This window comes from Somniosus microcephalus, chromosome 3 (assembly GCF_052327205.1).
Source record: "Somniosus microcephalus isolate GS21.2 chromosome 3, FLI_Smic_1.0, whole genome shotgun sequence".
Classification (NCBI taxonomy): Eukaryota; Metazoa; Chordata; class Chondrichthyes; order Squaliformes; family Somniosidae; genus Somniosus; species Somniosus microcephalus.
This window is the reverse complement of record NC_140989.1, coordinates 142,380,503-142,406,163: the sequence shown is the minus strand read 5'-3', so window position 1 is coordinate 142,406,163 and position 25,661 is coordinate 142,380,503. Positions and strand designations below refer to the sequence as shown.

At 45.1% G+C, this 25,661-nt stretch overlaps 1 protein-coding gene across 3 annotated transcripts in view; it reads left to right on the top strand.

The window, feature by feature from the left end:
• Positions 1-6,436: 6,436 nt before the first annotated feature.
• Positions 6,437-25,661, top strand: part of LOC147121444 (1-phosphatidylinositol 4,5-bisphosphate phosphodiesterase beta-4-like) — a 911,912-nt gene continuing 892,687 nt past the window's right edge. For all 3 annotated transcript variants that reach the window (XR_015077544.1, XM_085981700.1, XM_085981698.1), the window contains exons 1-2: positions 6,437-7,073; positions 18,924-18,981. The gene's annotated coding sequence lies outside the window, so the exon portion shown is untranslated. The remainder of the gene's footprint in view (positions 7,074-18,923; positions 18,982-25,661) is intronic.

Genomic DNA, 25,661 nt, shown 5'->3' with positions numbered 1-25,661 from the left:
TGAATGCTCTGTTGCGGAAAGAAGTACCATGGAAGTGGAGTGAGGAATGTAAAAAGGCCTTTTGCAGAAGCAAGGCGTTGATTACCTCTGAAGAAGTGTTGGCTCATTTCAACCCAACGTTACCTCTTCGTCTAGCTTGTGATGCTTCCCCCTATGGAATTGGAGCAGTACTTTCACACAAGTTACCAAATGGCTCGGAAAGGCCAGTGGCATTCGCGTCCCGATCATTGACCTCCGCGGAGCGAAATTATGCTCAAATAGATAGGGAGGCCCTCAGCCTTGTGTGGGGAGTAAAGAAATTCAATCATTACCTGCAGGGCAAGAAGTTCACATTACTGACAGACCACCAGCCGTTGGTGTCCATATTCAACCCTAACAAGGCCGTTTCCACCATGACAGCGCAAAGGTTACAGAGGTGGTCCGTGTTACTTGGGGCACACCAATATGAAATCAAATACAAAAGGTCCAAACAGCATGGAAATGCTGATGGGTTATCGCGCTTGCCATTGCCGATAGTAGAAGAAGCGACTACAGTGGACCCGGTAGAGATGTTCCACTCATCCATAGTGGAATGTCTACCAGTAACAAATTCGATGATCGAAAACGAAACAAGAAATGACCCGACTCTCTCACGAGTCTATGATTTAACGGTGGAGGGATGGCCAGCACAGGGCGAACCAACACTGCCAGCATTTTCGCAGAGAAAAGAACAGCTGTCAGTGTGTCGAGGAACCCTGATGTGTGGATCTAGAGTGGTGATTCCACCCAAACTTCAACAGAAGGTGTTAAAGGAGCTGCACGAGGGACATCTGGGTGGAGTGAAAATGAAGAACCTAGCAAGAGCGTTTGTGTGGTGGCCAGGCATTGATGGGGACATCGAAGAAATCACTAAGAGCTGTCTAGGATGCCAGAAGGTCCAAAACGCGCCACCACAGGCTCCTCTGCATCCATGGGAGTGGCCCTCATCTCCTTGGCAAAGGGTACACATCGACTTTGCTGGTCCATTTATGGACTCAATGTTTCTAATAGCGGTGGATGCACACTCCAAGTGGCCGGAGGTAATAAAGATGTCCACCACCACCACGGAAAAAACCATCACAGTGTTAAGGACCATGTTTGCTAGGAATGGGCTGCCGGAACAGATCTGTTCTGATAATGGACCGCAATTTGTGTCCGAAGAATTCAAGAAATTCTTAAAGAGCAATGGGGTTAAGCACTACACGTCAGCCCCATACCATCCCGCCTCCAATGGATTGGCTGAAAGGTTTGTCCAGACCTTCAAGAAGGCCATAAAGGCCATGGGTAATGAAGCCATTAACTTACAACATAAGGTGGATAGCTTCTTGTTGGCGTACAGGAATGCAACACATGCGGTCACAAATCAAACTCCTGCCATGATGTTTTTTAATAGACGACTAAGGTGCCGGCTGGATTTGCTTAAGCCAAACGTCAGAAGGGACGTAGAGAACCGGCAATTCCAGGGCATGAATGAAAGGCCAACTAGATCTTTTCAGATAGGTCAACAAGTTTTGGCCCGGGACTACCGTACCGAGAAATGGCAGCCTGGAACTATTGGAAAAAGGCTAGGGCCGTTGATGTATACGGTGGACATTGGGGACAGTATAATAAGGCGCCATGTTGACCAGATCATAGGGTCAGCCACAAATGGCCAATCTACTCCACCACCTTACACGGTTAATGTTGAGACAGAGATACCCAGAACACCTACCTCCGATCTGGTAATACTGGAATCAGATGAACCTGACACTGTCCTTCAAGCCGAATCGACCTTGCCAGAAGCACCTGCTACCCCGCCGGGAGTTACGACACCACCGAGGCGTTATCCGGACAGAGTCCGGAAACCTCCAGAGAGACTGAATCTGTGAACTGTCTTGCATCAAGTTGTATATATGTTATAATGTATGTTTAATGGGGAATCAGTATGTTGTAAGCTAAAAAGGGAGGATTGTAGTGTATGTACCCGTCTACCTTTAAGAGAACTATTGTATGTAACCGTCCACCTTTAAGAGAACTACTTTAGGTGTTGCACTACTTTGTTGGCTTCTGTATACTGTAATACCGACGGTGACCACACCGGTATATAAGTGCTGTGTCAGGAGTTATTGGGCAGATTCGCCCTGACCTTCGAATAGTAAAGTCCTGTTTTAAGTTACTCTTGGAGTCTGTGCATTAATTAACTAAACAACCCACAGACTTTACAAAGTGGAACACTTCTGACAGATGCGATAAGAATTGTATATAGTGTAATCCACTTTTAAACCTTTTTAAATGCTATGGCTGTATTGATTTCTTTGTGGGTTCAATGACGAGACATTTATGAAAGAGAATGTCTTTTAATCTAAAGTTTGTTCAGTAAATTAACTGCATCACAGGAGACACCATCTTACAGATCCATGTAGAACGAAACCGAAACTAAAACTAACTGCCTTGCTTCTCTCGGTCACATGCCCTCTGCTGGTCAGGCACAAGCAATCAATACATGCAATCATGCTATTAAGGCATCATAATCGAACAGGCAAATACCATCTCTATTTGCTGATATAATTACAATGGCTATTTTAATTTTAATCCTACTATTCGCACAATCATTATGAACATGCAGTCTCCATGCTTAATCACAACATTAACGCATTATAATATTAGAAAATGAATTTTAAAGAATCAGAACCAGACTAAAATAAACAAACTTGCCATTTTTAGCCATTTTTTTGCATTCTAAGCATCAAGAGGTCAGGCTTCAGGCTGTTAAGATTCCACATGGATCCTTGACTATTTGCAGTATTCATAGATAATATAGAGGAAGGTACTTGTATCCATCTATTAAAATATAAAATCTGATTTCCTAGTAATCAGCTGTTGGTTTCCACTGAATAAAATTGCAGTGATTACATAGGAAAGAACTTGCATTTACAAAGTGCCTTATCATGTTCTCTGGGTGCCTCAAAACATTTTACAACCAATGAATTACTTTTGAAGTGTAGTCACTTTTGTTCCGTAGGTAACTGTGGCCGCCAATTTGCGCACAGCAAGGTCCCTGTGACAAAAGCGGGTATTGTTTGTTTAGCTTTTTTAGTGGCTGCCTCTTTAAATTCAGGCAGAGTACATAAGCAGTTCAAGAACCAACCGCAGTTTAGTTTCCTGTTACAATGTTACAAGTGTCAATAGTTACAGGCTGGAGAGAAGAATTCTTCAAATGTAATGAACACTGTGTGATTGTTTCAGTTTGTATATGATTTGCAGTTCCTTTTTTAAAAATCTGAGTGCTGGGATAATAAAAAGGCAGAAACTCCCAGTAACTCTTTTCTGGCCTATAAAAGATCTGTTCTGTTCAACAAAGAACAGTCAGTTTGAAAAGAACTGATCAATTTGAAACTGCTGAAAGAGAGCAAAATCAGTTTGAAATTCCAAGAAACAATTTAGATTAATTAGTGATAATTTCTAGGAAAATAAACACTATTGTTTAAAAGTTATTTACAACTGATTAACTTAGAGATGCAATCATTTTATTATTTTGTCCACTAGATGATTATATAATATATATTTCTAGTAGACATCCTTTTATAAAGAAAGAAAGACTTGCATTTATATAGCGCCTTTCACGACCACTGGATGTCTCAAAGCACTTTACAGCCAATTAAGTACTTTTGGAGTGTAGTCACTGTTGTAATGTGGGAAACACAGCAGCCAATTTGCGTACAGCAAGCTCCCACAAACAGCAATGTGATAATGATCAGATAATCTGTTTTAATGATGTTGATTGAGGGATAAATATTGGCCAGGACACTGGGGAGAACTCCCCTGCTCTTCTTCGAAATAGTGCCATGGGATCTTTTACATCTACCTGAGAGAGCAGACGGCATCTCCAACAGTGCAGCACTCCCTCAGCACTGCACTGGAGTGTCAGCCTAGATTTATGTGCTCAAGTCCCTGGAGTGGGACTTGAACCCACAACTTTCTGACTCAGAGCACAAGCCAATGTCTCCAGTGGGTCAATTGGCTAGTGTGGAGCTAAGCCGTACAAATCAAAGTCTGTACTGAACTAGCTGATCTCAGTCAACATATCAGTCAGGGTAATACAGTTGAGTTGGGCCAGGAAGGGAAAAATTATCAACTAGAGCTTTTACGTCTGATTGTTAACCAATGTCTCTCTTGATGTGGGAATCCTCCCCTGCATCATTCGTGAATTGGGGTGGAGACAGTTGCATGGAGCAGTGGTATCAAATGTGGTGCTGAGCCACTTCTCGGACACCCAGGGTGTGTGTAACTTCTGCAGCCTAGAGGAAACTGTATACCATACAGAGGTGGAGTGTGAGAGGATGCAGCCCCTGTTTTACTATCTAAAGGGGCTACTTCTCAACTTCTGGCTAAACTTCAGCCCCACACTTCTGATCTTTAGCCATCTGGTATGGAGAAAGGTGGGCAAGTCTGAGAACCTTCTCATGGGTCTGCTCCTGGGAATGGTAAAAACAGCTATTCATGGGGAGGGTATCTCTGGCTGCCTGCCTCTCTTGCACAGCCTTGTCCATGCCCAGTGGCCCTGGAGAGGGAACATATGTCTGTTGGTATGCTCAAAGCCTCCAGCGACCAATGGACACCGCAGGGCATACACTGTTTCATTGACAGTGATAATATTATGATTTTAGTTTCAATGTAAGCTTCTTCAGTTCTGATTGTACTTCATGTTCAGAATATTATATTAGTCGTGTCTCCTCAGATGAAGGAACACTTGGAGGGGGGCTGTTTTTCTGGTTAGTGACACTGGGGTAAACTAGTGTCACCTTTGTTGGTTCAATCCAATGACTCGTATGGGAAAGTGTGCATGTGTGGACATTGGGTGAGGATAGGATTAAGATCAGCTGTAATGCATAGAATTTTGCATCTCTCAGTGATCAACACCTAGAGACAAATTCATCCAATCTTGTACATTATTTAGTAATCAACGCATTGACAAAAATGAACCAGGATACCTCTAGGTATTGGCCACTATGTAGTGTACAAAAGTGGACCAGGATGTCTCACTCTAATTTATATTTTTTACAAATGAGACAGCCTATTGGTTCTGCATAATGCCATTGCAATGACCCATCTAAGACTGGGAATTCACCATGTAAGGAATTGTGGCCATGATCCTGTGTCCTATCGCAAGTGGCTTAGCATGTTGAAGCAATAACCAATTGCATCATTGGACATGTTCAGAACTGACATTGATTTTTAGAAATTCTATGAAATCATTAACAGCAGTACTATTTATCTTGAGCTGCATTGTTGCCTCTATAGTGCTAAAAGGCTGGAATGTAAATAAAAAATGTGCTTAAAAAGTGCCAACATTTCTTGGGGAATCATACCACCCCCTCTCTCCTATAAAATAAATATTGCCCCTTTAGTATTCACATTCCCTTTCTAAACCCATCAAAGTGAAACAGCACATTTTTGTTTAGTTTTTCCCTGTAACACTCGTGATGAATATTGAGTATACTTGCACCATAAGCAATGGGAAGCTCATGCCCCAATGCACTTGAAGTGTAACTACTTGTTTTCATGTCGTAAGTTTTCAGTTTTCACAGGGAAAAACATGAATTGCAGAATGTAATCCCTCAGACTAGTACAATTCTGGAATTCCATGTAATGAAAATGGAATGTAAGATATTCAGTAACTATAAAGCAGTAGTACTGGCCATAGGCTTATATTCAGATTTGTTTTTAAGTTATTGCTCACTTTTTGAGTTGTCACCTTTTTCCAGCTTTTCTGAAGCAGCTGGTCAGCTTTTGCCATATTTTTAGGTTGGCATGTATAAATTCTCCTCCAACATTGACAACTTAAACAGCACTGTTTGTAAACGCAGAATGCAATTATGTTTTTATGTTACAATGATGTCAGGCTCATTGGAAAACAGCATGGGGTCATTTCCAATGGGCAGTCTTTTGGTGCGAATACTGAAGTCGTTTGAAACAATCGGGTTAACGTCTGCCGTAAAAATGATGCAGGTTCAACGCGCACCAAAACATTGCCCTTAGGAAAATTTCTCTCACATCACTTGTGCAAAGCAGTCTGACAGAAGAAGCCCAAACCTTTGGTACTCCTTTATTTTCCAAAAATGGAGAAAAATCCCCACTTGTCCAATAAGTTTACAAAAAATGCATTTCCTTTCAATATTAGGTAATAACGGATTAGGAAGAGAAAATGTTAAATCAAGGAGAAACAGGACGTTCTGGGTCAGATATTCGGTTTGATTAAGTGGTGCAATACTTATTTGCAACACAAGGAAAGCAACAGAACGCTCATCGCACATGACGGTCCTGAATCCACAACGATACTGATTTTTTTTTACATGTAAGACATGACGTACGTATTTCCCAGTAATAGTGGTCACATGTCATTTGAGGGGACTGTCCAATTGGCTTTCCTTTACTTCCCATCTCTGACTGCAGGGTTCCCACCGACTGGAGGATTTACAGTGAGAATTAATTAACCTTGGTCGTGCACGCGCATCTCCTGCACAGAGCTGTATTCTCTTCATCTTTAATGCATGCTTTGCCCCGACCCACCCCTCTCCCTCTCCTCTTGTCCCCGTGGCGCGTGCAGCCTGAGTGAAGTGAAGTGAAGCTTGCACTGGGATCGTAGGCTGGGAGCGCGGGGCGGGGAGGACGGGCGGGCGCGCGGCGCGGCTGTGGAACCTTAGCCCGGGAGTGGAACGTGGCGGAGCGGAGTGAAGCGAAGCGCGTGCTCTGGCTCTGGACCGACAGGCAGGACAGCGGGCGCTTCTCTCTCTCCAGCAAGTCTTGACACATTTGCAGCGGAGAGGCGAGCGAGTGATTTTGTTTTCCTTCTTCATTTTTTTTCTGTTGTTGGTTTAATATATATATATATATCTATATATAAAATAGTCTCTTGTGTGAGATTCCACGGGAAGTACAGTCTCCCCCCCACTGATTAGGGGAGACTCGAGATTGAGGACAGTTGAACTGGACAAACCCTTATCGCCACAGCAACCACCACACATCCACCGAGCACTGGAGAGTCCGCCCACATCTTCTCTTCCTGTCTGTTTGATGTAAGAAATTACTTTTTTTATATGTATATATACATGCATATATGCATGCATGTATTACTCCCCCCCCCCCCCCTTCCTGACGCGGTGTCATTTGAAGCTGTTTAATGAAAAAGCAGTGGATGCGGGCTGGGTGTGCTACCGTGCTTATTTCTGAGTGAATTCTGCTGAGCTGAATGCAAACACGAGAACAGCGCTGTGCTGACAGGTAGGAAGACAGCTCCCCGTCACTGACAGGGCAGGAGCCGGCCACAGGAACTACCGAATATTTTCCTTCCAGACTCTAGCAATGTTTGTGTTGCTGCTCTCGCTGTTGAGGGCAGTAAAAGTGCAGCAGACACCATACGGTGTTATATTGATTTTACGTTGTGACAAAGCAAAAAGATTCCAATTGTTCATTCCTCTTCTAATTTTGTTGTTGTTGCACGGAAATGTTTGCAATAATTCTCACGTAAACGTTTCACGAAGCACACCAAAAGTGTCACAAGCTGCTTTGAGAGGACCTCTTTGGGAGATAATGGAGCGAACTTGCTGCAAAATGGTTGGTTTCAGTATAGGTTAGATGGCATAATAGATTTTAAAGAAACCGGTTTGCACAGTCTTCTAAGACAGGGAACCCCTGTTAAGTTTACGGTACAACCAATATTTTGGTTTCCGAGTCCTATTGTGCAAACCCACGCTTGATGTTGATACGATTTTGTATTGACAAAGGATAGGAATTGATTTTGCCTGCCTTTACCCCAACCTCCGTAGCAGTATTTTTACACCACAGTTGCTTAAAGTCTAATATTTAATTCCCCAGCCAAAGTTAGCGCTATTTGGAATGCGCTTTTGTTTCTGAGAATTTTACATGATCAAAATAGAGAGTAAAATTGTGACAAGTTCACCTTTGAGTATTGCTTTGAAATATTACTTGTAGAATTCATATTTAAAGTAACTTACATTATTTGTGAAAGGAAGCATTTTGTGCAATTTGCTTTTCTGACATTATAAAAATTCATTTTAATTCATAAGTTCTGAGAAAGCAGTTTGCCGTTTTAATTACTGGATTTAGAAATGTGCGCTGTTTATATTGACTGTAAGCAATTCTGCAAGTTTTTATATGTACGTTCCCAGTGATACTTTCATTAGCTTGGTGCGCTACATTACGAGTCGTGTAATGGTTCCCTATTTTCTTTTGGAGTAATGGCGATGTATCAGCCCAAGAAGTGGTGCAATCAATTTGTGAAATATTCTTTTTCTCTAACTTAACCATCTTCGGAAAAACAGTTTTCATGCCAAAATATGTGTTAGGATTGTATAAAATAAGGTGAATTTGTTCAAAAAATGTAAGGAACATTTGTTGAATGTTTTCCATGGCAAAACTTGAAGGGATCTTGAAACATTCACTATAAATAAAAGTTTGAGTTGCTGTTTTTATTAAACGGAAGCATCTTTTATAATAATTGAAAATTTCACAAGCTAAAACACCCTTCATTTTCAGGTTTACCTTCAGAACAGTTACCAATATGGAGTTTGTGCCTATATACCTGTCATTGAAACTATTCTTTGTGATGGTGGGCACAACCAAAATCAAGTTGTTTTTAGATGTTTTATGGACGTATTTTAATTTGTGAGAGCAAGTCAAAAAAGTTTGCAATTCTACATTTTAAAAAACATTCTGAAGTTTTCAGTTAAGCCACAATTCCAGAGCAAAATTGAAGATATTAATAACTAGAACAACTAAAGAAATACAGTAATGTAAATATTACCTCCCTGGCTTCCCAATTAAATACTCTTTTGAAAAACAATGAAGTTGCAACTGCTAATAGTGATTTTGGATATAATGAAAAGTCTTTTTTTATAGTCAAAAAGAATTCAAGTGAACCAGTTTACTTACTGTGTACTAGTTCTGCACACTGACTGAATGTGGTAATTACACTATTTAACATTCAGTCTATTTTGAAAATACATTAAGAGTTAAATTTAAATAAATGTTGAACAGAAAAAAATTAAAGCAGCTTTTGAGTAGCAGGTGCTTTTCTGCTCAGTAAATAATAGTGTAGGTTGGCATGAACACCTTCAGGCCCTCTGTCTGTAATATTCGTATCATGCTCCAGAGATGACATATGATTAGAGTAGCATTCCTGCTGTATTTATTGTTACTATTTACTGTAATAAATTGAGTTAATTATAAATTTGACACACGGCATTCTCTCCCACCTCTGTCTCTCTCGCTTTCCCGAACCTCTCTTTCTCTCTCTTTCCACCCCCCCCACCCTTCTCTGTCTTCCACCCACCCCTCTCTCTCTCTCTGCCACCCAACCTCTCTCGCTCTCTTCGCCCCGCTCCTCCCTCTCTCTTCCCCCACCTCTCTCTCTGCCACCCAACCTCTCTCGCTCTCTTCCTCCCCCCCTCTCTCGCTCTCATCCCCCCACCCGCTCTTGCTCTCTTCCCCATCCCTCCCATGCTCTCCTCCCCCACCACACTCCTTGCACTCTTCCCCCATCCCTCACTCGCTGTCTTCCCCCACCCCTCTCTCGCTCTCAACCCGACCCCTCTCTCGCTCTCTTCCCCGCCCGTCTCGCTCTCTTCCCCCCCTGTCTCGCTCTCTTCCCACCCCTGTCTCGCTCTCTTCCCACCCCTCTCTCGCTCTCTTCCCCCTCTCTCGCTCTCTTCCCCACCCCTCGCTCTCTTCCCCACCCCTCGCTCTCTTCCCCACCCCTCGCTCTCTTCCCCACCCCTCGCTCTCTTCCCCACCCCTCGCTCTCTTCCCCACCCCTCGCTCTCTTCCCCCACCCCTCGCTCTCTTCCCCCACCCCTCGCTCTCTTCCCCCACCCCTCGCTCTCTTCCCCCACCCCTCGCTCTCTTCCCCCACCCCTCGCTCTCTTCCCCCACCCCTCGCTCTCTTCCCCCACCCCTCGCTCTCTTCCCCCACCCCTCGCTCTCTTCCCCCACCCCTCGCTCTCTTCCCCCACCCCTCGCTCTCTTCCCCCACCCCTCGCTCTCTTCCCCCACCCCTCGCTCTCTTCCCCCACCCCTCGCTCTCTTCCCCCACCCCTCGCTCTCTTCCCCCACCCCTCGCTCTCTTCCCCCACCCCTCGCTCTCTTCCCCCACCCCTCGCTCTCTTCCCCCACCCCTCGCTCTCTTCCCCCACCCCTCGCTCTCTTCCCCCACCCCTCGCTCTCTTCCCCCACCCCTCGCTCTCTTCCCCCACCCCTCGCTCTCTTCCCCCACCCCTCGCTCTCTTCCCCCACCCCTCGCTCTCTTCCCCCACCCCTCGCTCTCTTCCCCCACCCCTCGCTCTCTTCCCCCACCCCTCGCTCTCTTCCCCCACCCCTCGCTCTCTTCCCCCACCCCTCGCTCTCTTCCCCCACCCCTCGCTCTCTTCCCCCACCCCTCGCTCTCTTCCCCCACCCCTCGCTCTCTTCCCCCACCCCTCGCTCTCTTCCCCCACCCCTCGCTCTCTTCCCCCACCCCTCGCTCTCTTCCCCCACCCCTCGCTCTCTTCCCCCACCCCTCGCTCTCTTCCCCCACCCCTCGCTCTCTTTCCCCCACCCCTCGCTCTCTTTCCCCCACCCCTCGCTCTCTTTCCCCCACCCCTCGCTCTCTTTCCCCCACCCCTCGCTCTCTTTCCCCCACCCCTCGCTCTCTTTCCCCCACCCCTCGCTCTCTTTCCCCCACCCCTCGCTCTCTTTCCCCCACCCCTCGCTCTCTTTCCCCCACCCCTCGCTCTCTTTCCCCCACCCCTCGCTCTCTTTCCCCCACCCCTCGCTCTCTTTCCCCCACCCCTCGCTCTCTTTCCCCCACCCCTCGCTCTCTTTCCCCCACCCCTCGCTCTCTTTCCCCCACCCCTCGCTCTCTTTCCCCCACCCCTCGCTCTCTTTCCCCCACCCCTCGCTCTCTTTCCCCCACCCCTCGCTCTCTTTCCCCCACCCCTCGCTCTCTTTCCCCCACCCCTCGCTCTCTTTCCCCCACCCCTCGCTCTCTTTCCCCCACCCCTCGCTCTCTTTCCCCCACCCCTCGCTCTCTTTCCCCCACCCCTCGCTCTCTTTCCCCCACCCCTCGCTCTCTTTCCCCCACCCCTCGCTCTCTTTCCCCCACCCCTCGCTCTCTTTCCCCCACCCCTCGCTCTCTTTCCCCCACCCCTCGCTCTCTTCCCCCACCCCTCGCTCTCTTCCCCCACCCCTCGCTCTCTTCCCCCACCCCTCGCTCTCTTCCCCCACCCCTCGCTCTCTTCCCCCACCCCTCGCTCTCTTCCCCCACCCCTCGCTCTCTTCCCCCACCCCTCGCTCTCTTCCCCCACCCCTCGCTCTCTTCCCCCACCCCTCGCTCTCTTCCCCCACCCCTCGCTCTCTTCCCCCACCCCTCGCTCTCTTCCCCCACCCCTCGCTCTCTTCCCCCACCCCTCGCTCTCTTCCCCCACCCCTCGCTCTCTTCCCCCACCCCTCGCTCTCTTCCCCCACCCCTCGCTCTCTTCCCCCACCCCTCGCTCTCTTCCCCCACCCCTCGCTCTCTTCCCCCACCCCTCGCTCTCTTCCCCCACCCCTCGCTCTCTTCCCCCACCCCTCGCTCTCTTCCCCCACCCCTCGCTCTCTTCCCCCACCCCTCGCTCTCTTCCCCCACCCCTCGCTCTCTTCCCCCACCCCTCGCTCTCTTCCCCCACCCCTCGCTCTCTTCCCCCACCCCTCGCTCTCTTCCCCCACCCCTCGCTCTCTTCCCCCACCCCTCGCTCTCTTCCCCCACCCCTCGCTCTCTTCCCCCACCCCTCGCTCTCTTCCCCCACCCCTCGCTCTCTTCCCCCACCCCTCGCTCTCTTCCCCACCCCTCGCTCCCTTCCCCACCCCTCGCTCTCTTCCCCACCCCACTCTCGCTCTCTTCCCCACCCCACTCTCGCTCTCTTCCCCACCCCACTCTCGCTCTCTTCCCCACCCCACTCTCGCTCTCTTCCCCACCCCACTCTCGCTCTCTTCCCCACCCCACTCTCGCTCTCTTCCCCACCCCACTCTCGCTCTCTTCCCCACCCCACTCTCGCTCTCTTCCCCACCCCACTCTCGCTCTCTTCCCCACCCCACTCTCGCTCTCTTCCCCACCCCACTCTCGCTCTCTTCCCCACCCCACTCTCGCTCTCTTCCCCACCCCACTCTCGCTCTCTCTCTTTCTCTTCCCCACCCCTCTCTCTCCCTCCTCACCCCTCTCCCCCACCCCTCACTCTCCCCACCCCCCTCTCCCCCCATCCCCCTTCCCCCTCTCTTCCCCATCCCCCTCTCTTCCCCCATCCCCCTCTCTTCCCCACCCCTCTCCCTCTCCCCACCCCTCCCTCTCTCCACCCCTCCCTCTCCCCACCCCTCCCTCTCCCCCACCCCTCTCTCTCCCCCACCCCCCTCTCTCTCCCCCACCCCCTCTCCTCCCCACCCCCCCTCTCCCCCATCCCTCTCTATTCCCCACCTCTCTCCCCACCCCTCTCCCCGACCCCTCTGTCTTCCTTCTCTCACTCTCCCTTCCCCCTCTCCCTTCCCCCTCTCCCTTCCCTCCACCCCCCCTCTCTCCCCCCACCCCCCTCTCTCCCCCCACCCCCCTCTCTCCCCCCACCCCTCTCTCTCCCCCCAGCCCCCTCTCTCTCCCCCCAGCCCCCTCTCTCTTCCCCACCCCTCTCTCTCCCCCACCCCTCTCTCCCCCACCCTTCTCTCTCTCCCCCCCACCCCTCTCTCCCTTCCCTCCAACCCCCCCTCTCTCCCCCCACCCCCTCTCTCCCCCCACCCCTCTCTCCCCCCCCACCCCTCGCTCTCCCCCCAGCCCCCTCTCTCCCCCCAGCCCCCTCTCTCTCCCCCACCCCTCTCTCTCCCCCACCCCTCTCTCCCCCCACCCCTCTCTCTACCCCCACCTCTCTCTCTCCCCCCACCCCTCTCTCTCCCCCCACCCCTCTCTCTCTCCCCCACCCTTCTCTCTCTCCCCCCACCCCTCTCTCTCCCCCCACCCCTCTCTCTCCCCCCACCCCTCTCTCTCCCCCACCCCTCTCTCTCCCCCACCCCTCTCTCTCCCCCACCCCTCTCTCTCCCCCACCCCTCTCCCCCCACCCCTCTCTCTCTCTCCCCCCACCCCTCTCTCTCTCCCCCCACCCCTCTCTCTCCCCTCTCTCTCTCCCCCACCCCTCTCTCTCTCCCCCCACCCCTCTCTCTCTCCCCCACCCCTCTCTCTCTCCCCCACCCCTCTCTCTCTCCCCCCACCCCTCTCTCTCTCCCCCCACCCCTCTCTCTCTCCCCCACCCCTCTCTCTCTCCCCCCACCCCTCCCTCTCTCCCCCCACCCCTCTCTCCCTTCCCTCCATCCCCCTCTCTGTTGCGCCCCCCCCCCACCCCTCTTTTTATAACGTACAGGTATTTTGCATATATATATTTATCTAAAAATCTGTTCAATAGTGGTTTCAGTGTTGTTCATAACTGCTAAACATTAACTGGAAAAGTTCAGAATTAAAACAACTTTACAGATTTGATTAACCTGTCAATATGATTTTGTTTCGCTGTGCAATGAATCACCTGACTAGTGAAATGTGACTGTTCATAGTAATTGCGGTACATTGTCATGAAGGATGAGTACAAGAGTACTTGCTGAATCTGATTGACACAGCAAGGAATGATGTCATTGTTATTTGTACCGTCATTATCATTGCCTGAACCCTGATTCATCTTGTTCTCCAAATCTATTTATGATGTATAAAATAGGTAGGCCAGTTGCTATGTTTCAAACATATTAGTGGTGACCATAGGACACTTCATCTACTATACTTATTCACGGCCAATTAAATTAGTTAAAGCAAAGTACTCTAATCAAATTAAACAAATGAGCCTTTAAGGAAACTGTGTCCATATAACAGTGAATGCATCAAAGGAAGTCTGCTTATTTACAAACCTCAATATTCATCGATATTTGTTTTAAGCAGTCCACTTGCTGGTTTCCTTTTGTTCATTAGCTGACATGCATAACATTTCTTGCATCGGTTTAGTACTTTATTTATAGTTTCAATTGCAGAAGATATTTTTGGCTGAAACTGTTTTTCAGCTTTTAATGACATTTGAAAATGCTATTTTATAATTTGACTTCATGGCATAAAAAATTGACTTGATTGATATTGGTGTTAATAATGCTGTCGCGATATATTTAATTTTTTTTTCTTTTTTGGGATTGTATAAAGTAGCATCGAACAACTGAAGAGTGATTTTGCACCTACAGTGTATAGGCTTTTGGACAAAAGGTTCTAGGAGTTTATGTCTTGATGTCTATTTTCTAATTGATGAAAAGCACTGTTGCATAATCTAAATGAGTGTCCAGCTTTAGGTGCCCCCGTTTCACTTCGCTTCAGTTACAGCACCTTGTCTATGATTAAGTCGAAAACCAGCTAGTCAGTTTCCTGTGAAAATTAAAGGAATCCTTGTATCGAAAGGAAAAAAAGACTTGCATTTAAATAGCACCTTTCAATTCAATTCAATTCAAATCGCTTTATTGGCATGACAAGGTACATCTTATGTTGCCAAAGCATCGAAAAACATTCATGGCTGAACACATAAATACTGATCTATCCATACAGTGTATAAACAGATATATCCCTGAGTGTATAAATATACATTCATATAATTTGTATATACTCTTTTCTTATATTTAGTGGTTGTCCCTCTGTTTATGGCAAGCTGTAACATAGTGTGCCGCTAAGGTTACACAATTTCTCTCTTCCCCTAGTAGGTATGGGAGTTTTTGGTCGTCATTCAAATTTCTGAATTCCGGGCATATTTTTGTGAATTTTGGGTAGAAATTCTCCCTTATGCCCTGATATTTTCTACAAGCTGTGAGGAAGTGCATCTCTGTCTCCACCACTCCCTGACTGCAGTGAGAGCATATCCTGTCCTCTCTTGCTAGCCGGGTCTGCCTGTGTCTACCTTTTTCGATTGCCAGGCTATGTTCACTAAGTCTGTACATTGTCGAGGTTTTTCTCAGTTTGCTATCCTTTACCATGGTCAGGTAATCAGCCATGTTGTATTGTCTGTTTAGGGCCAAGTAGCAATTGAGTTTGCTTTGGGTTTTTGTTGTTTCTGCCCAATATGACAGATATTTTTCCTTTTGCTTAGTGACGATTGTGTTGGGTCGAATTCTTTGTGTTACGCTGTCACTGTCCTGGGGCTGGTTATTGTTAGTAGTGTTAGTAGTTACTTCACTGAGTCCCAGGACTAGTTGACTGAGGGTATTCTTCTTTATGGTCCTCTCTTGGCATTTCAGGGCTTCGTAATGATAGCAGTGGGGGTTGCTCATTTTTAGGTGTTTCCAAAATTTGGTGGCTCTTTTTTGGATAGTGATTATTAATGGATATTGGCCTAGTTCTGCCCTGCATGCATTGTTTACGGTTTTCCTTTGAGTCCGAAGGATACTTTTACAGAATTCTGCATGTAGGATCTCAATTGGGTGTTTGTCCCATTTTGCAAATTCGTGTTGTGTTAGCGGTCCCCATACCTCACTGCCATAGAGTGCAATTGGTTCAATTACTGATTTAAAAATTTTGAGCCAAATGCTAATTGGGATTTCTATTTGGATTGATTTTTTAATGGCATAGAAAGCCCCTCTTGCTTTCTCTTTCAGTTCATTCACAGCCAGATGAAAATTTCCCATAGAACTGATTTTTAAGCCCAAGTATGTGTAGTTAGTGGTTTGTTCAATTTTGGTTGTTCCTAGTGTGAAATTTATTTTGGGTCCCTGATGTCTGGATCTTTGCTGGAACACAAGGACTTTGGTTTTTTGGGGGTTTATTGTCAGGGCCCAGGTCTGGCAGAACGACTCCAGCAGATCCAGGTTCTGCTGTAGACCCTCCTTAGTTGGTGACAGCAGAACCAGGTCATCTGCATAGAGGAGGAATTTAACCTTGGATTCATATAGGGTGAGGCCGGGTGCTGTAGATTGTTCAAGTAGTTTTGCCAATTCATTTATGTAAATATTAAAGAGTGTCAGTGAGATGGGCGAGCCCTGCGTCACCCCCCGCCCCTGTGGGAAGTATTTTGTTTGTTTGTCTCCAATTTTAACTGCACATTTATTGTTTGTATACATTGATTTAATTACATCATATGTTTTTCCCCCTACCCCGCTTTCGATAAGTTTCAGGAATAGACCGTCGTGCCAGATAGAGTCGAAAGCCTTCTGGAAATCTATAAAGCATGCGTAGATTTTGCTTTTGTTTTGATGAACATGTTTGTCAATTAGGGTCTGTAGGGTGAAGATATGATCTGATGTTCTATAGTTTGGTAGGAATCCAATTTGGCTTTTACTCAAGACATTGTGCTCCTCAAGGAAGTTTATAAGTCTTTTGTTTATGATACTACAGAATACCTTCCCCAGGTTACTGTTTACACAGATGCCTCGATAGTTATTTGGGTCGACTTTGACCCCACTTTTGTATATGGGCGTTATGAGTCCTTTGTTCCAGATATCAGGGAAGTAACCGACACTCAGAACCAAGTTGAAGAGTTTTAGGATAGCCAGTTTCATTTTATCGTCTGTGTGTTTAATCATCTCGCTTAGTATGCCGTCTGCACCGCAAGCTTTTCCTGGTCGCAGGTCCTTGAGTTTTTCAAATAGTTCTTTTTCTGTTATTATGGAGTCTAGCGGGTTTTGGTTATCTTTTATGGCCATTTCGAGCTTTTCCAGTTTTTTGCATATTTGGTGTTGCTCTGGCCTTAGTGTGTTTTTCTGGTATAATTTTTCAAAGTGGTTTTCCCATGTGTCTCCATTTTGAATGGCCAATTCGTCGTGTTGTTTTTTGTGTAATGTATTCCAGTTGTCCCAGAAACAATTGGAATCAATGGATTCCTCAATGGAGCTGAGTGTATTCTTAATATACTGCTCTTTTTTGGTTCTGAGTGTGTTTCTGTATTGTGTTAGTGTCTGACAATAAGTAAGGCGTAATTCCTCGTTTTCTGGCTGTCTGTGTTTTTGGTTTGATATTTTTCCAAGTTTTTTCCTCATGTTATGGCAATCTGGGTCAAACCATTTTTCATAGTTTTTTGTTTTGGGTTTGTTCTTGTGAGCTTTCAAGTTTGACCTTGTTGCCAAATTATCAAAAATATTATTTAGGTTATTCACTGCCCGGTTTACGCCTTCTTTATTGTGAGTGTATATGTTTTCCAGAAAGGTGTCCAAGAGAGCTTGAGTTGATTGATTGCTAATTGCTTTCTGGTATTTTTCCGTGCTGTTTTTGGCCCATCTGTATGATTTTTTGGTGTTGTACAGTTTACTGGGTTGTGTTTCTGTGTTGGTTGTTTCTGTCTTTTTAAGATACATAGTAATTTGACTGTGGTCTGACAGTGTTGTTTGTGGTTTGACTGTGAATGCTCTGAAAGAGGATGGGTCCAAATCCATAATCATATAGTCTACGGTGCTACAGCCAAGAGGTGAGCAATAGGTCGATCTTCCTAGGAGGTCTCCCATGAACCTACCATTGACAATGTACAGACCCAGGCTTCGACAGAGCTGCAGGAGCTGTTTTCCGTTAGTATTTGTCTGTTTGTCGCAGTTATGCCTGTATGGATGGGAAGGGATATCGAAGTGGTTATTCCCGAATATGTAATTGTTTCCCTGATTATTGTTGAAGTCTGGTTCTTCGCCAGTTCTTGAATTGAGGTCACCACAGATCAACACGTTCCCCTGGGCCTGGAATTGGATAATCTCCCTCTCAATGTTGGAGAAGGTGTCCTCTTTAAAGTACGGGGATTCCATTGGGAGGATACAGAGTGCGCAAATGAAAACATCTTTGGTGTTAGAGATAATCCCCCTCTCAATTTTGAGCCACATGTGGTTTTCGCCCTTTTTTATAAATTTGATGCAATTCTTAAGCTCTGTTTTAAACCAAATTAGTATGCCTCCAGAGTCTCTGCCTTGGGTTACTCCTGGCAATTTATTGGAGGGGACCACCAGCTCTGTGTACCCTTGGGACGTTCAACAGTCAATTAAATACTTTTGAAGTGTAGTCACTGTTGTAATGTAAGAAACGCAGCAGCCAATTTGCTCACAGCCAGTTCCCACAAACAGCAATGCGACAATGACCAGATAATCTGTTTTAGTGATGTTGATTGAGGGATAAATATTGGCCAGGCCACCAGGGATAACGCCCCTGCTCTTCTTCGAAATAGTGTTATGGAATCTTTTATGTCCACCTGAAAGAACAGGCGGGACCTTGGTTTAACATCTCACCCAAAAGACAGCACCTCTGACAATGCAGCACTCCCTCAGCAGTGCACGGGAGTGTCAGCCTAGATTTTTGTGCTCAAGTCTCTGGAGTGGGACCTGAACCAACAACCTTCTGACTCAAAGACAAAAGTCCTATCAACTGGGCCACGGCTGACACGAATTACGATAGCAAAATACTGTGGATGCTGGAAATCCGAAATAACAACAGAAAATGCTGGAAAAACTCAGCAGGCCAGGCAACATCCGTGGAGAGAGAAATAGAGTCAACGTTTCAGGTCGAAACCCTTCGTCAGGAATTAGTTTGGAAGAGATACATTTTTATTACAGCTTAGGTAAATTAAGCTATAGTTTATTGAGAATAATGCAGAATAACTGGTTAATAAGTACTTTATCTTACTGCAGAGGTAATTTAGATTTTATTTTAGTTGGATGAGAACCTTTACTGGAATTCAAGGTCTGTATTTTGGTTGGCAGTCCTTTTATAGAGAATAAGAAAGCGACATTGCCTTGACTTCTCTGTATAACAGATAGCAGCAAGGTTTATTTTGTCAAAGTTGATGGTGTACATTTTTTTATGAGATTTATTACAAGTAGTTGAGTCATCGGGTAATTTTATATTTTCTTATTTAAAACATTTTTTCATTTTTTAGGGAAAGAAGAAATTTCTTTACAATGAGAATAATAGAAAAATAATTAGATGCGGAACTGGTAAGCAAATCAGCCATTTTACATTACTTTGTAAATGTATGTGTAGTTCTACCTTGGAGCATCTGCACGCCTTTAGTGCTACAACCTCCTAAATATGTTGAGGCAGAAATTCCGGTCCCTATGGGTGGGTACGCGCTGTGTACTCACCCGCAGGGCCAACGGAAATGCTGGTTTTAGGCATGCACTGCGCATGCGCTGGAAACCGGCATTTCCGATCTGTCAAGAAAGCTCTTGACAGATCCTCCGGCTACGCTGGAGCAGGGCCTCTGCAGGTGGAGAGTTCCGTTTTTTGGAGACCCTTCACCCGCAGAAAACACTTACAATTATTGCGCCTGGTAAAAGCAGGCGCGGCGCAAGACCTGCTTTTACCAGGATAAGAATTGAAAAAAGTAAACAAAAAAATGTTTCCACTGATTTATCATTTTAAAATACTTTAAAGAAAGGTAAATTTATTTTTAGCCCCGTTAAAAACTTTAATTTTTTTTCAATAAATAAAATTTTTGTTTAAAATAGATAATTTATGTAATTTATAGTCATTTTAAAAATGTGATGTTTTAAAAAAAAATTATTTGAAGTTTTACTATGTTTTGGGGGTGATCTCTATTTATATATTTGACAGGTCTTCCTGTCAAATCTATGAATGGAGATTCCCTTCTCTGATTGGCTCCCCATGGCCCACGTGATCCCAGGGATGCTGCGAACCGCCTGCGCCTCTGGGATATGTGGGCCCTGCGCACCGGCAGTTTGGGGAGGCCCAGCAACGGAACTCTGCGCCTCCTGGGAACTCTCCGGTCCAAGCGCAGATTTTTCCAGATCACAGCCTGCTCATGAGCAGTAAGGTGTGATTTATTTTCTCTGAGTGAATCAACACTTGGAACTCCCCTCAAAATATTCTGTTTATCCTATAGGTGTTTGTCACCAGGTTGAACCTTAAGTGTGTCTTTAAATAAACTGATTCATTATGACTTCTTAAAATAATGCTGTTTGGATTAATAGTAGCAACTGTAGCCAATGTACCCTAAACAGTTAAATTGCTTTTGTGCAAATTAGATACATGCTTAAGAAGAGTCGATGGTACTTTAAATTGTCTCCTAAAACAAATAGCTCAAAAAGTAATAATGTTCAGACATGTATATATTTAAATTCTACATTTGTTTCCACTAGCTTATTTTCTTTTTGTCCATGACTCTTGTATATCTCCTTGCCGCTCCCCCCGCAATTCCCCATCCCCATCTCTCTTGTTTTGTGGATGGGATTCTCGCCCAATTATTTTCCTTTTCTTCCTGAAGTGGAGGCCCAAGATCCACTCAGCACTACTTGCTGATGCTGTGGTCAAGATAGGGAGCTTGTTGTGTGGGGAGTTGTATTTGTGTCCTATCATTGTTTGGCACTGCACTCTACTATACCAATGTATGCTGCACTACCAGATATGTAAGGTTAGATTTTCTGATTTGTTGACTTGAGGCAGATCAGACATGTGGGAATCAAGAAATTGGGCAAGCAGGCTTTAGGCCTAATTTCTTGCTAAATTCTTTTACACTGTAATCTTTTCCAAGCAGAGAATGTTTCTAGCACATAGGGTTATTGCATATTTTATGTGAGAGTCTCATTTGAAAGTAGCGACACAGGTTAATAAGGCCATAAAAGTAGCAAACCAAGCACTGGGGTCCATTTCTAGAGGGATAGAATTGAAAAGCAGAGAAGTTATATTAGACTTGTATCGAACCTTGGTTAAACCACACTTGGTACTGTGCACAGTTTTGATCTCCATATTATAAAAAGGATATAGCCTGAACAGGCTGGTGCTCTTTTCTCTAGAAAAAAAGCTATGGGGCGACCTAATAGAGGCCTTTAAAATTATGAAAGGGTTCGATAGGGTAGATGTAGAAAAGCTGTTTCCACTTGTGGGGGAGATCAAAACTAGGGGCCATAAATATAAGACAGTCGCCAATAAATCCAATGGGGAATTCAGGAGAAACTTCTTTACCCAAAGAGTGGTGAGAATGTGGAACTCGCTACCACAGGGAGTGGTTGAGGCGAATAGTATAGATGCATTTAAGGGGAAGCTAGATAAGCACATGAGGAAGAAGGATCTGCTGATCGGGTTACCTGAAGTAGGGTGGGAGAAGCCTCGTGTGGAGCATAAATTCTGGCACAGACCAGTTGGGCCAAATGGCCTGTTTCTGTGCTGTAGATTCTATGTAATTCTATGTAAAATCCCAGATTATATGTAAAAATAGATGAAGTTTATTCTGGTTCAATTTCCTGGATTCTTTGCCAGGATTCAGCAATTTGCCTGATAAGACTATTTTGAATGAGCTTAAGAGAAGCTCCATGAGCAAGAGAGCTTTTAAAGGGTACAGGATTTGTATGAAATTTCCCTCCGCCCTCCTTCCGCCCTCATTTTAACAGTACCTTTTTAGCACTATGTTGTTTTTAATAGTTTTTTGCTCTATTTTAAAATGTATATTTTGCCCTTTTTAAAATTTGGGATAGTTTTAATTTACTGATAGCAAGTATTTTTCAAGACTTCTCAAAAAAAGTTGCTCATTGTTAGTTAAGTCACTGGAAAGTCGACTGCAAGTAAAGCATTTATAAGACCTCAGAAGAACAAGAACAGACAAAAAAATAGGTATTTCAATACCAACGTTCACAAGCGCTTAGGGAGATAGTGAAATGCAAGTTACAGCCTACCATATTGTTAGCCAATCAAGTTAACTTTAATAATGGGGTTTATTTAAAGTAACCCAATGTCAGTATTTCTTGGTTGAAGTAGTACAAGGTGAAGAAGGCAGATCAATGGGAATCAGAGCCACGCTGTTTACACCTGCTATTAAGGCACCAACTATATCTGTAGGCCTTAGCACACCGACCAACCAATGATGAAGGAAATTTGCCATCTGTTACAAATACACCTGTGGTGAAATTGCAGCAGAGAGACGACATTGCCAGTGGCAGGCAAGTTTATTGCCAGTCTCAAATTTTATGCCTACAGCTTGTTCCAAACTAGTTGCAGTATCTGTTAGTGTGTGACCTACACGTGTGAAACGGGTGGCTAATGCATTGTTCATCTCCTTTTCTGCTGATCAGCAACAGGAACACAACAGAGCTACTCAATTTTACTGCACTGCTGCATTTCCCAAAGTACACGGGACCTTTGACACTTTGTCACTACCACTTATTGCTCTTTAACTGTGCAGTCTGCCTGACCTGAGGTTGCCTAATCAAGTTCACTAACTGCATTTGTTAGGATATGCACTATTGCGCTAGTGATTGTAAACTTTGGTGCGAGAAAGAAAAAGAAAGACTTGCATTTCTATAGCGCCTTTCATGACCTCAGGCCATCCCAAAGTGCTTTACAGCTAATGAAGTACTTTTGAAGTGTAGTCACTGTCGTAATATAGGTGGGGGCTGGATGCTATGTGGTGCGTCTTCTTCTGGGCAATGGCACTGCTGGCAGCTTGCACTTCCAGAACTGCAATGACAAAAAGAACAAACATTAGAATGCTGATTTCTAGATACTGTACACATTGAAACAGAGCTTACATTGCAAGATCATGTATGCAATGTTTGTGTAGTTGTGTGTATGCCTGTGGGGGAATGAGTGATAAAAAGACTTAAGAACAGGATGTACTAGTCTGGAGGGCAGGTTGTGACTGTGGCTTTATATTTCCCTACTTTCCTCCAAGCTATTATTTGCAAGGAAATTGGGGTTTGTGATTCTGAACCCTTCTCCAGATCTGTTCCCTTCATATGCCATCTTGTTAGGCAAGCAGACAAGTAGTCTTGTGATGTTGGAAGCTGAAGTCTTACATACAGTGACAGACGTGTGCATGACCTGCAGCCATTATGGACATCAGTGAGTGACCATGCATTGAGCAGCTAGGTTGTGTTACAATGATTTTAATGTGTGAAATCCTTGGAAAATATGAGTGTGCCAAGATTTTTAATTGTAAGTTGCAATCTGAATATGTGGCATGCTGAAGAATAAGAAAATGAAAGAGCTACAGTATAAGGTTGTGTGAGGTCTTGACATAAGCAAGGAATGAATGGAACAGTTTGCAGGCTTGAGCCAACTACCTGGCACCTGGTACATGCTCCTGTTCAATAGCTTAACATTGCCAGATTCCTTAAAGTGTGCCGTCTTCTCCCGCACCTGTTCCCAGATCCTTCAAGTAGTATGCACAGAGTTGACCCTGGCCACCGTCTCCTGCCAGGCATGGCGCATTGGTGTCCTCTGAGAAGGGTGTCTGGAAGTCCAAACAGTGCAACTGTCCTCTCATGCAATGGCACTTCTACTTCACTCGCCATCAAACAGGGGTCAAGTACTGCTCTGCTCTTTTACTTGCTCACAGACTTCATTTCCCACCTGACTGTCTGACATTTACAACCAAACATTTTTGTTAACTGAGCATGCGTTTTTAAATGTTAGAAAAATGCTAGAAATGGGAAAGGGTTGGGCAATCTCGATTAGAGATGACGGGGCAGATTTTGGAGTGTGCGGCATACGCCACTGGCATCCGAATTGAATACGAACTTACCTGATGGGGACCCTCCTTCGCAAATTTGCGCTCTGACGCTGCGTACTCGAGGGCAGCGCAATGGCCCACGGATCCCAGGGGCGCAGTGTGTGCAGAAGCGAACCTGCGATCACGTGGGCCTGGTGCTCCAATCAGTGGAAGCGCTGAGTTTCCTTTTGACAGATATGTGTGAATCAGCATCAAGCTTCACAGTTAATTGTTCAATGGGATACTGGTGCACAGGGGAATAAAGTTACAGAATAAGGTGACACAGGAGAAAGGAGGGTGGGGGGGGATGCAAATTGATATTAGATTTTTTTCTCTTCATTAATTGAACTGTATTACAGTAAATTGTATCGTATTTATTCAAGGTATCAAATTATATTACTGCCTGTCTAAAATGAAAAAAAACTTTTGAAAATTAAAAAAATACACACCTTAAAGCATTTTAACTATTACTGAACTACATCTAAGGGGATTTACAGCCTTACAAATTATTCTTTAACCACGGTTGCCAACTTTTAAAGAGATGATTCTAGCTGGATGCAAACTCTTATTTATTTTCACCATTAACGCGACTTCATTAATCATCACAAATAACCTGCAAAAGAATGGAAAGGTGGTTCCTTTTGCTGTGAAACAGGCTCCTGTGCCTGCTTTCACAAACCGTAACATTTTTGTCTGTAATTCCTGGGCAGTTGGTGGGCAATTAGCCCAACTCTGCACCAGTATTTCCCTGTCGGTGCGGATCATCTGTCAAGTCATAACTTGACAGATTGCAAGTTCAGGATTTAGTCATGCGGAAATCCCGAACTTGAAGTCAATTTCAAAGGCGGTATGATGGCGTACTCTCAGAGTACGCCATCATCCCCACCGCAAAATCTGCCCCAACACTTTAAAAAAACACAAAAAACAAACAAACCCCAGTATCCCAATTTCAAACATGTTTGTTTCAGAGACTGAGTGAGCTTGTTTCAAAATAGACAGTCTGTCAGCGAGTGTTGTTCTTGTTCAATATGGGACTACACAGTCATTTCTTGTCTATGCCTGTTAATGTGACTCGGGATAAATGAGAGATGGTCTAAAGACGAACACTCCTAATATTCTGGCTTTAGTCTCTAACCCCCCTCCCTTGATCTTCTTCTACAAACATAGGGACCAGACTGCAGAATGACTTGCTTCCACAGTGATGGGGAGCTGACTGCAGTATGACCTGATTCCGCAGTGATGGGGACCGGATTTCCGTATGACCTAGCTCCCTCTCTCTGATCTTAACACACTTAAACTGTTAAGATATTGGAGACATTTACTGCAGTGCAGTGGCACCAAGATCAGTTCAAGCTGCAGTTGCCAGTTAGAAATAGTAACATCTGAAGGTGTTTACATTTTGAAGTTTATTTTTTTATCCATAAATGCATGATTTTATATGAAAAAAATTATCACTCCTATTCTCCAAAACAAAAATTAAGGTTCTACAAGGTCTACTCTTTATGTAATGTTATCAAGTTAAGTGGAACAAAATAGAATAGACTGCTGGGTCCTGGCACAGTTCAGTCTAGAATGGCTAAGATATATGCAAATCTAAGCAAAGATGTAGTAATGCTGACTGCACATCATTTTTCTGGGCAGCTTATTTTTGTCATAATTCACAGCTCCCAGCGAGGGGATCTACTCTAACAGGAGAGGAGTGTGAAAAATCACAATGTGCTTGAATTTTTAAAGAATATTGCCACTTAAAGATAAATGTCGGTGAGGGTGCAAACTTTCATAGTCTTTAGAAATGTTCGCAGTGTATCTTCACTCATTGGTAACATTTCCTGGGACTAAAAATGAGAAGGATGAAAGAAGTGCCGGGCAAAAACTAAGTGAAATGAAATCCAATATGCAGACTCTGTGAGCAAATGGCAGAGTGGTCTATCACTGCTCCCTGTGTGTCTTGGCTGGCAAAGTGGGTGTTACTGCATAAGGTGAGTGCAAGAAGAGTTACTTTAGCACTTTAGGACTCCCACTCCAAAGGGGTTGTAGTGTTGCATCTCTGCGACATGCTCCCTCCTGAGAGTCTGTGGAGGCAGTTCTGCTCAATCATTAGCACATTAGCAGGTAGGAGTGCCAAGGCCAGCAAATGTGGTTGGTGGCAGAATGGCAGGTACACCTAGAGCG